Source organism: Rhinolophus ferrumequinum, chromosome 28, assembly GCF_004115265.2.
Source record: "Rhinolophus ferrumequinum isolate MPI-CBG mRhiFer1 chromosome 28, mRhiFer1_v1.p, whole genome shotgun sequence".
Classification (NCBI taxonomy): Eukaryota; Metazoa; Chordata; class Mammalia; order Chiroptera; family Rhinolophidae; genus Rhinolophus; species Rhinolophus ferrumequinum.
This window is the reverse complement of record NC_046311.1, coordinates 9,207,042-9,221,278: the sequence shown is the minus strand read 5'-3', so window position 1 is coordinate 9,221,278 and position 14,237 is coordinate 9,207,042.

Here is a 14,237-nt window from a genome sequence, read left to right as displayed (position 1 = left end):
ACTTCTGGAGAAACCGATTGCAGCTCTTGTGGTCTCAGCCCAGGAAGATAGTTCCCAAGAGCGGAGAGGGAGCGAGTGGCTGGGCCTGCAGGACAGATTAGACAAGGCCTGGCCATGGAAGGGGAAAGGCAGGCCGAAGGTAGACCCTCGGGTCTAAGCTTTAAACAGATGGGTGTGTGCAACAGAGCAGCCAGGGGAGAGACCGGAACATGGTGTCGGGGGTTTGGGGGCAGGAAGAATCGAGAGGTCCCGCTTGGACCTAAGTGCAAATCTAATGTTTGTGAGACACACAAGGCCCTTCTCCCTCACTCCCTCTCTTCCTCTCTCCCTCCCACATTTGTGGAGCAATAGGGGTTGGGGGTCAAAAATTAATGGGGCTGAGATTCCCACCTGAAGAAGGTCACAATTCCAGGAGGTGGGTGTGAGAACAAGGCGACCAATAAGCCCAGGGTGGCAAACCTTAGGTGGAAAGGGACCTGGTGAACAATGAGGGCACAGCCACTTTCTCTACCCCCAGGGTTGAAGGGTTCATTGAAGTGACAAGATGTAACTCTATAGATCTTCATGGGTGTGGATCCTGGGATCAGGCAGAGAAACAGGGAAGGGCATTTAAAGCAGTCCATGGACGTGCACATGAGCAGACTCACAGGTGAGGAAGAAAAGAACAAGATGGGGCAAGGGAAGAAGCTTTGAGTGGCCAAAGACAGGGTGCCGTGGAGGGACAGCGTGGGTTAGCGCGGAGCCTCGAACGCCATGCTTAGGAGTTTGGTCGTAAACAAAGGGTTTTGCAAACGAAGGGTTGCCACATGTGTGCTTTAGAACGACCAACCTGGCAGCAGCTAGGAGGGAGGTGTACATGGGGGGAGATGAGAGGGATATCCTCTCACGAGTGGTCAGTCTTGGGGTGCCAGTTTCTGAACTGGGAGGGTGATTCCAGAAGCCAGGAGAGGAACGCCCAGGGGTTGGGGCTTGTGTTTCAGAGACTCCCCGCCCTACTAGAGCCCAGGGATGGCCGGGACATACCGTCATATCTTTTAGCTATGTACCAAAGGGATGCGTGAAGAAAAAACAGGATGGCAATTCTATGAGTCAACAATAACGCTGAGATTAGAAAACAGACTCCTGGCTCCTATTTTCACCTCTTATGTCACAAACCCACTTTTGGCACGCTGGACTCTCCAACGTAAGTAGACAAAACACTCTATGAACCTTTATCTCCAGACTAAACCTGCTAACAGAGTCCTAGGTTATAAAGGATGATGGATGTACATTTTTCTAGTAGTCATGCTAACATTCTTCAACGATAAAACACCGATGCTGTTTTAAACTAAAATAAGCATTCCCAGTTTCCTGGTTTTTTGAAAGTGCCTCGGCATTATATTTGAATTATAAAGTCAGCTGAGATGCGAGGCCAGACAGAATTCCAAGGCTGATACATGGCAACACATTAAAGTGAAGAGGCTGCAGCTGGCCGAGCTTGGAAGGAACAGTTCTCTAAAAGGACACATTGAGCAAGCTGTTGAGAATGACCTTACGATTGAGTATTGTTCTGAGATTAGTTTAAAGAGAGACAAGAAAAGATTCCACAAACCCTAAATCATTTATTCGCTTAGTGAGACGACGGATACAGTTCCCAGCCCACAAACAGAAGTTCAAATCCGGGCTCTCTGGGACGTCTGCGTTCCGGCTGAGTTCAATTCCAAGACCAGTGGATCCAAGGAAGGAAGAAGATGAATTCTATTTTTATCTACAAATTTCAAGGGGGATTACTTCAGAAAGGAAAGAAAGAACATGCTGAGGCAGGGCGGCTGAAATCAATACACCCAGGTTGACGGATTCAATTGGAAGAAGAAGAAAGTTCATTGCTGTATCAACAACAAATTCTCTTGCTTTAAGATCGTATTCGGAGGGAGTATAAATCTTATGGACTACTCCAGTAGCCAAGGAACTACCCTTGGGTTGCTTTATTCAGGAGAAATGATATATTTGTCTCACCTGGCTCCCCCTTTTGGTCTACAACACAGGCAAGCTACCAGCCAACGAGGGGTTTGTTAGTTCCTTCAACCGGTTCTATCCTACATGGGGAAAGAAAATCACAAGACTGGGGTGCAGGCAGAGTTGATGTTACCACCATTATTATATAAACGAACTCCAACCTCCTGTTAATTCTTTTTTTTTTTTTTTTTTTTTTTTATCATTTTCACAAATCGACAGCAGGCTAGCTGGGATTTTGGGTTCGAACTCAGATTGGGAATCTCAGCAACTGTAACGATGACCCATCAGGGCAAACACAGTTTTCACCCACAAATGCTCCCAACCCTTCGCCTCAGAAACGATTCTATTCTAGTTTGTTTTAATAGGTGAAAGCGGTCAGACTTAATGAAGAAATGACAGGGAAGAGATGACAGGCCCATGGACATAGCACGTCTGGCCCTCAGATGGATTCTGGTTCTTTCGACAGTAAGTCAGAACAGACGTCATGCCATGGCTTCACTGGGTTCTGGGCCAGCGGCCTCACCTTGACGAGACTGTCACACTCTACACAGAAATCAAGGCTTGCAGGTTGAGACAGTTTTATTTTCTTTTCACACTTTTTTTTTTTTTTTTTAGATGAAAGGTTTATTGAAGCTAAGGTTCAATCCTGAGAAAAAAGACCTAACTACCAGCCTTTTATAAGTGGGCACACCCCCTGCACAAGCCATCGTGGTGGGTGGCGTGAGCGTTTTGATTCCCCCAAGATGGCCTTACCCTGGTTAGAATCAATTTTGGAGGTAACTGGGGCGATGTGTGGGGAAAGTCCGGTAAAGTAGGTCACCTACCACCAGTGAAAGGAGAGAAGTTACTCACCGAGTAGCCGGGAGCAAGGACGTATCACGATTCCGAGAGAATGGGATTTAGCGATTGCTACACAAGGCAACTGTGTCTAAAGCCCCTTTCAAAGGGCTTAAGAAAGAAATCTTTGTTGGTCGGAGTGATAGAATCTGCCTCCGCTCCCTTCTTTTACACATCACGGTATCGCGTGACACACCACGCACACCGTTTAGGGAGGTGAGTGTCACGTGACACCGCCTAATACACACGCAGATGTAAGGGTGGTGTTCTCTTCCCTGCCCCCGCCCTACTTGCTGTATCCTGTGTCACACATCACAGTGTGTTCTGTGCAGGGCTCAGCTAACGAATGCCCAGGCCCACTGGAACGACTTAGGTCTACTAAGAACAGCTTCCAGTCGTAAGCGACCTCTCTGTTACGCCATCCTCACTTTTGTTCCCCGATTTCCCCACTTCTCAGAAGACATGTGAGCCCAGGAAAGTGGATCCTTCCACGGTCACTTGATCTTACGCCCCGTCTTTGAATGAAAAGTCATTGCCCCAACACCCTTCCAATTAGACTGTGTAACTGTCTATTTAAAAAGAGTGACATTTTCTTTTTGGAACTGAGTTGAAAAGTACCTATGCATTGAACAAAAGGTATTTCTTGAGATGGGTTTTATATTATTATGTTTCCAGTTTTCAAGTGCACTCTTGGTAGTGGTTTGGGGTATGTTTTAACGTACACCGGTAACGATTGATAGTTCATATATACGTAACCTCTGCTATACTTGTTGGATGACTATTTGGTATGAATTTGCTGCCTATAGTCTCTTCCCATAGTCAGAACCTTTAGCCTATTATTTTGATGAATTGTTTTTACTTTGAAGGAAAGCCTAGTGGTATCACTGTTTTACAAATGAGACAAGTCACAGTGGCATTGCTCTAAAACCTGTTTGAAGTCAAACAGGAAAATAGCAACAGTAGCAGGTGGGGTATATTTTTCAGGAGCTGACAGACCCCAATCAAAAACAAACTAGTTTCTTTTCAAGAGAGATCACAAACTTAGGCTCAAGGATGCCAAAAGGTAAAGTAACTACATTAAACCAAAGAGTCCTTATATACTTTTGCACAGAATGACATTTTGCCACAGACTGTTTTGGCATCAGTTAAGCAAAGCAGCAGCTAATGAGTTGTTCCCAACCTGGGGTTGACTTTGGCCCCTGGGACTTTTGGCAACATCTGCAAATAGTTTAAATTGTAACAACTGGAGAGGGGGATGCTCCCGGCAGGCATCTCTGGGTAGAGGTAAGGGATGCCGCTACACATCTTAGAATGCACAGGACAGCCCCCACAACAAAGAATTAATTATCTGGCCCCAAATGCAAATCGTGCCAAGGTTGACAAACCCTATGATAGAACATTTCAATGGTACTTTTGCATTAAAAAAAAAAAAAAATTAAACCTCCAAAAACTGCAAAGTGAGATATTGAGACCAGTAAGGCGATTGCTCCTTTGAAGTGTTTATTAAAAAATCTGACAGTTACCTAACTTGTATCCAGGATACCTCATTTAAAGATGATTTTAGAAGCAGTGAATTGTTTATAAGAATGCACCAAGGGACACTTCCTGTGGGTCTATTATTACGTGAAGATTTCAGAGTGAGATTGACATAGGAAATATTGATCCTGTATCAGAAAATTCTGCTCTGGTAAGAAACTTCATAAGAATGCAAGTTGTGTTTCTTCCTGAGGATCCTTCACTCTTCTAAACCCTTCCTCTTGCCTTTTTATCCCAGATGTTTGGTAAATAAGTCTGGGATAAATTGCAACAGAGTTGAGTGACAGAAAACCACTTCTTTACTTTGAGCTTGATCATGAGAATCTTTCTTCTGATTCGTCCCTTTCCTTTGCAGGTTAGAAGCAATTATAGGGTTAAGAGAATAGCTTAGTCTTAAAGCTCTCTCAATGTTTGGATTCATTTTTTTTTTCCCAGAAGGTCAAAAAGGACACCAATTAAAGCCAGTTACAAACTATATTCAGACTTTCCAAATTTTTTCACCATTCCAGTAAAAGTTCCTCTCCAAAGAAATTTGGTCCAGAGATGGAATGAAAGAATGAAAGACATTTTATTTTCTCTCCTAGATGTTGGCAGTACTTCACTCCTACATGTCTGAGATTGTTTTCATCTTGCAAAGTACTTTGATATTTGTGAATGTGGCTACATGGCTTAAAACAAGAGCAGTGATAACTCATACTAATTATTCTGCTTGTATATTAAGGCTTGACAAGAGAGAAAAGAACTTTTGCTTCCTTGATGATGGTTGTAAAAATTAAGAAACCCAGGAGGAACGGAAAGAGCTGTGTTTTTGAGAGCAAAAAGCTTCCATTTCGCAGAGTTCTTGCATCTAAATCATGTGCACACCCAGCAACAGACATGCCGACTCTTTTCAGACTTCCAGGCTACGCAAGCCAGGTCAGACTGGGCCTGGTGTATTCTGTTCTCCTGTCATGCCTGGGACTTTCACCCTTTATGGTGTTTGCCACGAGTCTGAAATAGGATGAGAACCACCTCCCTCTGTCGGCTCATGATCTTAATTTCTCGTCAAGATGGAATTCTACAATATCAGACATTCTCACGATAATGTAGCATTCTTACTGCTAGGTCTCCCAGAAGCTTGGAGTAGAAATTGGGGTGGGGGTGGCATCCCATTTAATTTGTTTGAACTTCCACTGGATATTTGGAAGTTCGACCAGATTACATGTGATGTCCTGGAATATACACAGAGTATCAGTGAAATGATCTGGCCGACTGGATAAAACAATGAGGTTGGTTTAGGGGTGGGGAGCAAATTACCAAGTTGTTTATGTTTTATTAAATCCATAGGCCGCTTTGAAATGGGTCCGGAATAACAAGTATATATACTTCTCTTCAGTTCATCACTTGGAATGCAGCTATTTCCTTTGAAAACTGAATGGGAGACCCAAGGAAGGAAAACAGTTTGAGAAAGGCCCCCTGGAAGGGCAGGAAAGATCTTGGGGAAGCTGTCAAAACTTCCTGGAGATGCTACAAGTCTCGCTCTCCCTCCAGCCCTCTTTATTTACATTCAGCAACCAGGTGTCCCTCCCCCCCGCCCTGGACCTTACTGATGGTGGCGGGAGGGGACGTGACACACTTATTTAGATGAAGGATCTAGACATTTGGTTAGGCCTGAGCCAAACTGGGACCTCAGGCTGAGAGCAGCCTTCCCTCTCGTCTGCCATGTCAAACCTGCTACTCCGACAGAAGATAAACCCCACATTGTAATACCTCCATAACTGATTTTCTACAGAAGAGATTGCATCCAACTTGGTGACTACACAGCTGATATCCAGGTGAGTTTTACCTTCTAAGAGATTTGGGCCAAAATTCAGAATATCACAAGACAGCATTTGCCAAAGAATAATGCAAAAGGCTGGACTGAAAAGGAGCAATCTAGAATACTGCTGCGTAAGTCCTCTCCTTCAAAGAAATGCACACAGTATGTTGTAATACTGTACCACACATACTGACTCCATCCAGCTGTGACAGCGTTCCCATGACAGCAGTAAGAGATGTGTTGGTTAGGCTTTGGCTTGTTCCTCCCTCATTTTTAGGTATTTTTAATGGGGTATCTTCTACTTCCTTCTCCAGAATGAATCCCCCTACCTTGACAATCCTGGATATGACAGTGTTAAGGATAAGTCTCGGAATGTCATCCCAAACCCCAAATGATTCTTCTGGCTCTTTCACCTTTCTCCTCTGCAAAAAAACCACTCAACAAAGTAACGATATATAGGCTGCCTTGAGATTCACGATTTCTTTCTCTGTGTTTTATTTGGGAGTCATAAAAAAAAAAGCAGAAAGAAATAATAATCAAGTTGAAGGGAAAAGACTTAATAACCAAATCACCGGATAATATTTATAGATTGCAAACTCAATTCTAAGGGGAAAGAAAATGTCAACTGAGTCTTTGAAGCATCAGGTGTTCAGGTAACCTTCTCCATGGAGTTAATAGGCAGGAGGTACAGATAAGGAAGAGCTGGTAAGTGACAGAGGTGACATCGAAAGCTGTGGGTTTCTTTTGTACTTGAGTCAGTTGCATATGCCATAGGCCATGTAATAATCTTGCCGCCTATGCGTCCTATTTAAAAGAATACATCTATGCATCGTATCTGTGTCCTAACAGAAGCAAACATATCCAGTGCCAAGAATCTTGGTGAACAGTTTCAACTTTCAATCTGCACTGCAATCACGTGGGGGTTTTGCTACACGGCAGATTCTGACTCAGGAGGTCTGGGGTGGGGGCTGAGGTTCTAACAGGTCCCCAGGTGATGTCAGAGCTGTTGACATAGAATCTACGCCTTCAGTCGCAAGGGGATAGTTAGAAGAGCAAGAAACTGAAAGAGGTTTAGAAACAGGCCATCATTAAAAGTGAAACTTGGCTTTCCTAGGGCAATTCTTTCCCTGGATTTTGAAGCCATTTGTTAAACACCTTAGGGGCCAGTACATGCTTCTGGTTGTCCTGTTTCATCAACAGGCTTGGCGTTTTCCATCCATACACAGGTCCACTGAGGTCCACAGCTGTTTTGTTTGGACAGGCGGTGGCGAAGTCTGAGCTTCCACACAAAGGGCTTATCATCCACACGGGTCTTTCTCTGACAGCTGTTTTCCTTCCCAGCCCCAGGACTCTGGCCAGAGGAAAGGAAAAGGGCTTGATGAAGGGAGAAGACGTGGTTATCAGCAAGCTGTGGTAGTTGCCGGGCTTCAAGACACACACACACCCAGATTAAAGATCAGATTCCTAACTTAACCCCAGCACGACGATACATATAGAATAACCAGTTTGATAAATCCATTGGTTTTGTAAATAAAAGATAGTAGAGGCCAGGACTACATTATTTCCTATAACAAAACAAGGAATTTCTGTCAATTAAAATGACTAATTTGGAAGTCTTATTGCAAAGTCTGCTGCGGGCATGTGTGTCCCCGACTAAACAACATGCCTCCCACCAGCATGAGGTTCGGCACGTGAAATCAGTAGTAGGTATGTGAGTAGCGCCGACGGAATCTGGGGTCCTCGCCAGCTGTGTAAATGGAGGGGAAGAGGCGCCTTCAGTCGCTTCCTTTGGGGAAGGTTTGTTTTGTGCTGGTGAACTGCTCCCCCTGGTGGTTTAGGAATTGATAGGTCTGTCATTCCATTCTGCAGGGAACCCAGATGCTCGGGAGAAAACTGGGCACTTCCAGGTAAGACAGACATAGCCTCCAGGAAAAAACTGTCAGAGCACCAGAAATACATTGAATGCCTGGCTCGGCCCCTGAGAGGTTCTGAGCATAACCCTCCTGCAAGGTACAAAGCTTTGTCCTCCCACACTGTCTGACTTGTCACATGGGTTCTCGTTATTGTTGTGAATTGTGGCTCTGTATTGATTTGAGAGACAGGGAACACTCTAAGTCCTGTATTTTATTTTGTTTCCCTTTAAAAATCATTCTGGCCATTTACCCGGGCAAAACAACCCACAGGGGGAGAACATTTTCTTGTGAAATGATTTGTCTCCCTGACGTCCTGTCTATTTCGCTCCTCTCTCTGAGGTGGTCATGTTGATTGTGGTTAATTTATGCTTAGATCCCTTGTTCCACATACTTGCTCACAAGATAAAGGTAAGTTTTGTGATTTTTCTGAGGATCATCTTTCTACTGACATTCTATATTTCTGTGTGAATATAGATAGTTTACGTTGGTGTTTTCTGTAAAGGGACCTGCTATATGCCTTGCCAGGAGAATATTCTGCACCTACCGCTCTTTAGAACATTCTGCAGTGAGTCACATTGCAGCCTCAGTCCAAACAGTTTATAGGCTAAATAAGGAGGTATTTTAAATATTTATTTAACAAGGCGTATTTTAAATAACCTACATATGTAAATAGAGCGTTCTTAGCCTGTACATTATTGCCAGGTCGAGTTTCATGTTCTGATATATAATTAATTACTGGCTTATTCCTCTGTAAACCGAAGCAGGAAATAAATCAGCGATAGCAGGTCACTGATGTCAGCAAAAATTGTAATACCCTCTTGTCAGTGGGTCTGTGAAAGGGAAACTGAGGTTGTGTACCGTCTGTGGTGGCGATGCCCCAAATTGTGCCCAAAAGGCAAGTTTCTATCCCAATTTTAGTTGCTTTCCTTTGATGTCTAGACTTTTTCTCTGTGCTATTATAGGTGGACATGGAGGGCATATTTCCTAGTTTAACAAACTCAGAAAACATATGCAGTGTGATCCAGGCATTTTATAAGGTGGAATCACCTAAAGTAAAAGCATAGCATGAGCATTTTAAGCAGTGTTATTATATTTAGAAGCAAGAACAACACAAATACCAATAATTTTGGTAATTTCTTGGGAGTGGAACATATGAATATATGTAATGCTTCAGCAAAATCTGTGCATCTATTTATAATTTTTTTGAGAAGAAAAAAATATACATATGTATTGGTCTTTTTTTTTTTTCCACTCAAAATGAGCATCTGTCTTTTAAATTTTTTTTGCTGAAAACTTCTAAAGGACGAAAGGGTTGAACTTCAAATTTGTCATGAGTATAGAGACAGCTCTCTAGGGAAGAAAAAAATAAACAAAAAACATGGTATCTTTCCTTTGTAGGTTTACTTTCTGATGACGTACAATGAGTAATCATTTCAAGTACCTCAACAAATTTGGGGTCTGGGTCAGCCATGAGACCAGCACGTTTCATTTAAACATAATACACACAGCTCACCAACAACCCAACACTGAGCTCCAATTCTCAGCTCTGTGAATGAGCTCTAGCCAGTGGATTCGCCCTATTCATTATCTTGGCCCATGGCCAAAACATCTGGAAAATTTAGTGTGGAAAATCATTTAAAATAATTCGTTCATGCCATCATGACAAACCAACCCACTGGTTAAATGACCTTTTCACTGTCACCCAGTTGTTGGGCCACACTTTAAAACATTCCATATTCAATATGCATCGGGTGCTTTGGGCACTCTGCGTTGGGAAGAAACATCAAGTCCTTGGGAAAATAAATAGCAGCAACAGCAAAATAGATTGACTTTTGAGAGTCTCCAGTGAATTATGGTGAGGGACAAACGTCAATTTCAAAATGTTACCTCCTGTAGGACTCTACTTGTGTAACATTACGGAAATGTCATAATTATAGAAATGGGAACCAATGGGGGTTCAGAAGGATGGAAGGGTGGAAGGGAAGTGGGTGTGGCTATAAAAGGGTCCGATGAAGGATCCTTATGCTGATAGAAATGTTCTGTAGAATGACTGTATCTATGTCGATATCCTGTTGGTTATATACGCTAGTATTGGGGAAGGGTAAAGTATCCTTCTGTTTTATTTCTTACAACTGCACATCTCAACATAAATGTTAATTAAGTACATTATCTCAACATAAAAATGCCAATTAAAGAAGTTCTGCAAGACTTTTAATCTAGCGGCTCTATTATTCTGGACTTCAAGTTTAAACAACAAATATTGACTGTGACACTTGAATTTTATGTCACCTTGGGCAGATGTATTCGGCACCTCTGAGCCTGACTCCGAGTCGATTGAAGGGGCATCGTAATACCTGCCTAGGTATTTCACTAGTTGTAGTCAGGATGCAATGAAAAGGGAAAGATGATTGCAAGTCCTCCCTCATCGAGTACTACCAAAAACAAACAAGACCAAAACCAGTAACATTTGCTGGATGCCGTGTACCAGGCTGTAAGCTTAGACAAGTGCATTCTTTACATCTACATGGTAGTATTTTCTGTGAAACTTTTAAAAGCTTGGCCCCTGAACCTTAATGGCATAGTATGTGACCTTCAAAGAAGTGTCACTAAAGAGAAATTCCCATCTTTCATCATATCCTTCTCAGGCACCCAAGACTTTCCATGTCCACAGTCTGGAGGAAGCCCTGTGTCTGGCTTCTTCAATGCCCGGAAGCCCCAGGGACCCTCTCACTCTCCTTTCCTTAAATGTGCCAAACCAAACCTTCCATCTTGGCCGCTCACCTGCTTTTTGCACACAGCCCAGCAGGAGGAGTTCCCACCAACACACAGCTTCTCTGCTGCGTACTCCTTTCCCTCCTTTCAGTTGGAGAATTAGGCCAAGGGGCTGGGTCTTTCTCTCCTTACAACACCCCCGTCAGGTCCTGCCTGTGGACTGGAGACAGACAGAAGAGTGTGGAGCTAACATGTTGATGCTTTTTTATTACATCATTTATTATCACCATCTTACAATTGAGGACGTGTTCGTAACCTACTGAGAACACACAGCTACGTTATCGTAGGATGGTGAGGGAATGTGTAATGTTTAATGAACAGAGGCGTGACAACTCCACATGTTGCACACCACTTCTCTGTTTGCTGATTTCTGCTATGTGACCACATTACACAAGATCCATTCATCCACTTAGCCATTTGTTCACTTGTTCATTCATTCATTCACTCATTTCATCACTCACTCAAGAATGACCGAACGCCCACTGATTGCGAGGCCCTGTGCTAAATCCCTGAGACATGAAGATGATTAAAATATAATCTAGAGAGAGAGAGATATACACGAAGACAATAATAAATGGGAAGATGGCGCAGGACACGAAGGTACCATGGGAACACGGAGAAGGAAGCACTTCACTGTGGAGCCTACCGGGCACCTAGAGAAGGTGACAAAGTCAGATGCCCGCAGGGGCCAGGCATGTAACAACCTCCCGTGGTGAGGAGGGCAAGGAACTGTTTGGACCAAATGGGATTTGAAAATGTACAGAAGTGGACTTAGCGTTCTCTGGACTGGGAACATGACACACAAAGCTGATGGTATCCCGCGGTCTCCACCTTCAACACACAGCTCACACCTGACCGCACGGCTCGTTATCACAACCGACAGAACCCTCCTCGTGCAGGTCCCCACGATCTCTCCTCGGGTCAAGGACAAGAGCTTGTCACTTACTCTCCCGGGTTCCCCTCTTGCCCTCCACCATCTTTTCTTCACTCAGAAATCAGAGGGAGACTGAATGCACGAGTAAGGTGATGTCACTTCTGTATTTGATGACCTCCCAAGCCACTCAAAGTTAAAGCAAAATCCCTTACCTTGCTTTGAAACCACATTTCTTAGCTAAACATTAGAATAGTCTAGAGCATTTTTAAGAAGCTTCAGCGGCTGGCCTGTGACCCCCAAAATTTTAGGTACTCTAAGGTGGTGCCCAGGCTGCAACCATGCCATCTTCTCATCCCATCACTCGCTTTGGTCAACACCAGCGTCACTTTTGTAGAGAGACTGTCACTGGCGACCCTCTCTAAGCATCACTCTTTATTATATTTCACTTCGTTACTTACTTTTCATCATAGTATTCTTCCCAATCACACATGTGCTTATTGGCTTCTGAGCATATAGTTTCTCATCCCCCCGTGAAAGACGGGCCTTATGGGGTCATCGAATGTCCCTCGTTTGTCCTGTATTGCGCTATCCCCAGTACCTACACTAGTGCATGGCTGGTCCACAGGAGACATTAAATCAATTCATTTTAAAAATAAATTGAATGGACAATGACAAGTCGAGGCAGGGCTGAACACATTCAAGAGAAGTGGATCTGAGAGTGGCAAGAGGCGACAGGAAACGATCCAGGACGGAGGAGGAAGGCATGTAGAAAATAAGGAGCCAGGAGATTTGTCCTTCATACGTAGATGGGGGACCTTAACCACATTTAACAAGAAGCCGCTACAATCAGATTTGTATTTTAGGAAACTCACTCTTACTGTAGTTTTGAGAATACATTGTTGCAAAGCAGCCTTAAGAAGACTAGAAATACCTGTTAGGAAACGATTGTAATCATAATGAGAGAAGTTTGAACAAAGATATGATTCGTTTGAACATTGCAGTATGGAAAGAAGTGGAAACTGAGCCACAGGTGGGTCTGTTCTGTCTAATGTAGTGACAAACACACCTATGAAAGAGTGATCACTCGTATGTTTGCCTTTACAATTCACCGCGTCTCTCTTGCAACAAAGCTTGACTTTGTCTCTCGGGCTCTCTCTCTATGAGAGATTAAACACATATGAATTGATATTAATTCATATTAAACAAATACGAATTAAGGCAAGCTTAAAAAATATAAACATAAGACACCTCCAGAAACTAAGCAGACGTCGTTGAAGCCATTCTGGGTTCCTCTGGTGCTTGTATGCATTTCCCATGTGTGGCCTGAGTGATCCTGCTGTCTCTTCCTTTACAACTTTCCCTCATTGGCCATTTCATGCATTAATTATCCTCATGTGAAAAAATGTGACATGACATCTGTTCTGTTCTAAATCTCTTCTACTTTCCATTTATGCTCCATTGTCCTATAATCTGTTCGAAGCTGAAAATACAACTAAGATATGACCCTAGCACAACCTCTAGTGATTAATTTTATTACAATTTTTTTTCCAATGAAATAAATTCATAATAAACACAAAACGCTTCATCTGTGAAAGAAAGAACTCCCAAATAAACCTGAACCCTCACCCTTCATCCTTCTCTAAACTTGCTAACCCGATATTAAGTAGAGTCCCTCTTCTCCTCCCCATTCTTTCAACTCAATATTACTTTGGTTAAAGAAGTAAATCTAATTAAAGGAGCATGGGAAATGGAAGCCGTTTAGTGAGTTAGGGAAGCTGGATCTGTGTAACTTTCACCAGTGATTGGGCTTACAAGATGGAAAATTCCTTAGACTGCTAGGCAAAGTACTTTCAATGTTGTTGAAACATCTGGTTTTCTTTGTGTAAAATCTTTTCCACGAGGTTGGCAGAGATTTTTATTCTAATTGAATTTGTACTTAATTCCAGATAAAGATGAGTTTCTTTTTGCTGATGCTGCTCAACTCAGGGGTCCCAGCCCCACACTTGACGCCCATTTTTACTCAAAATTAATCAAAACGGGGGACGGATTGTTCGGCTGATGTGAGCCTCCATTTGTTTATGTTTTTAGGGCAGAAGGACAATTTCTGATGCACTGGATTCCGACTCGGTCTTTTGACTCCTATGTGATAAGACTGAAAGGCAGACTCCTGTGTCTTAAATGCAATGTTTCTAATCAATTAAGCAAGGGTGTGTATGGACTTTAATTTGAAAATGGCTTACCACCCGCTGTGTGAAATTTTATCTGGTGTTAATTGATCCTAAACAATTTGTTCATGATTCTCAACCATTTAAAAGAAATGAAGGAGTCAAGTTTTCCAATATTTGTTGCAATATTTGCTAAACAACTTAATACATGGATGAACCCCCCCCAAAAAAAAGAAAGAAAGAAAAATATAATCCTACCAGTCCCCCAGCGGCTTTGCCGTGCCACCTACTTGATACTCTTCTGCCTGTAACAGTGGCCTTTTGAAGCCAATATTTTCCATGAGTTT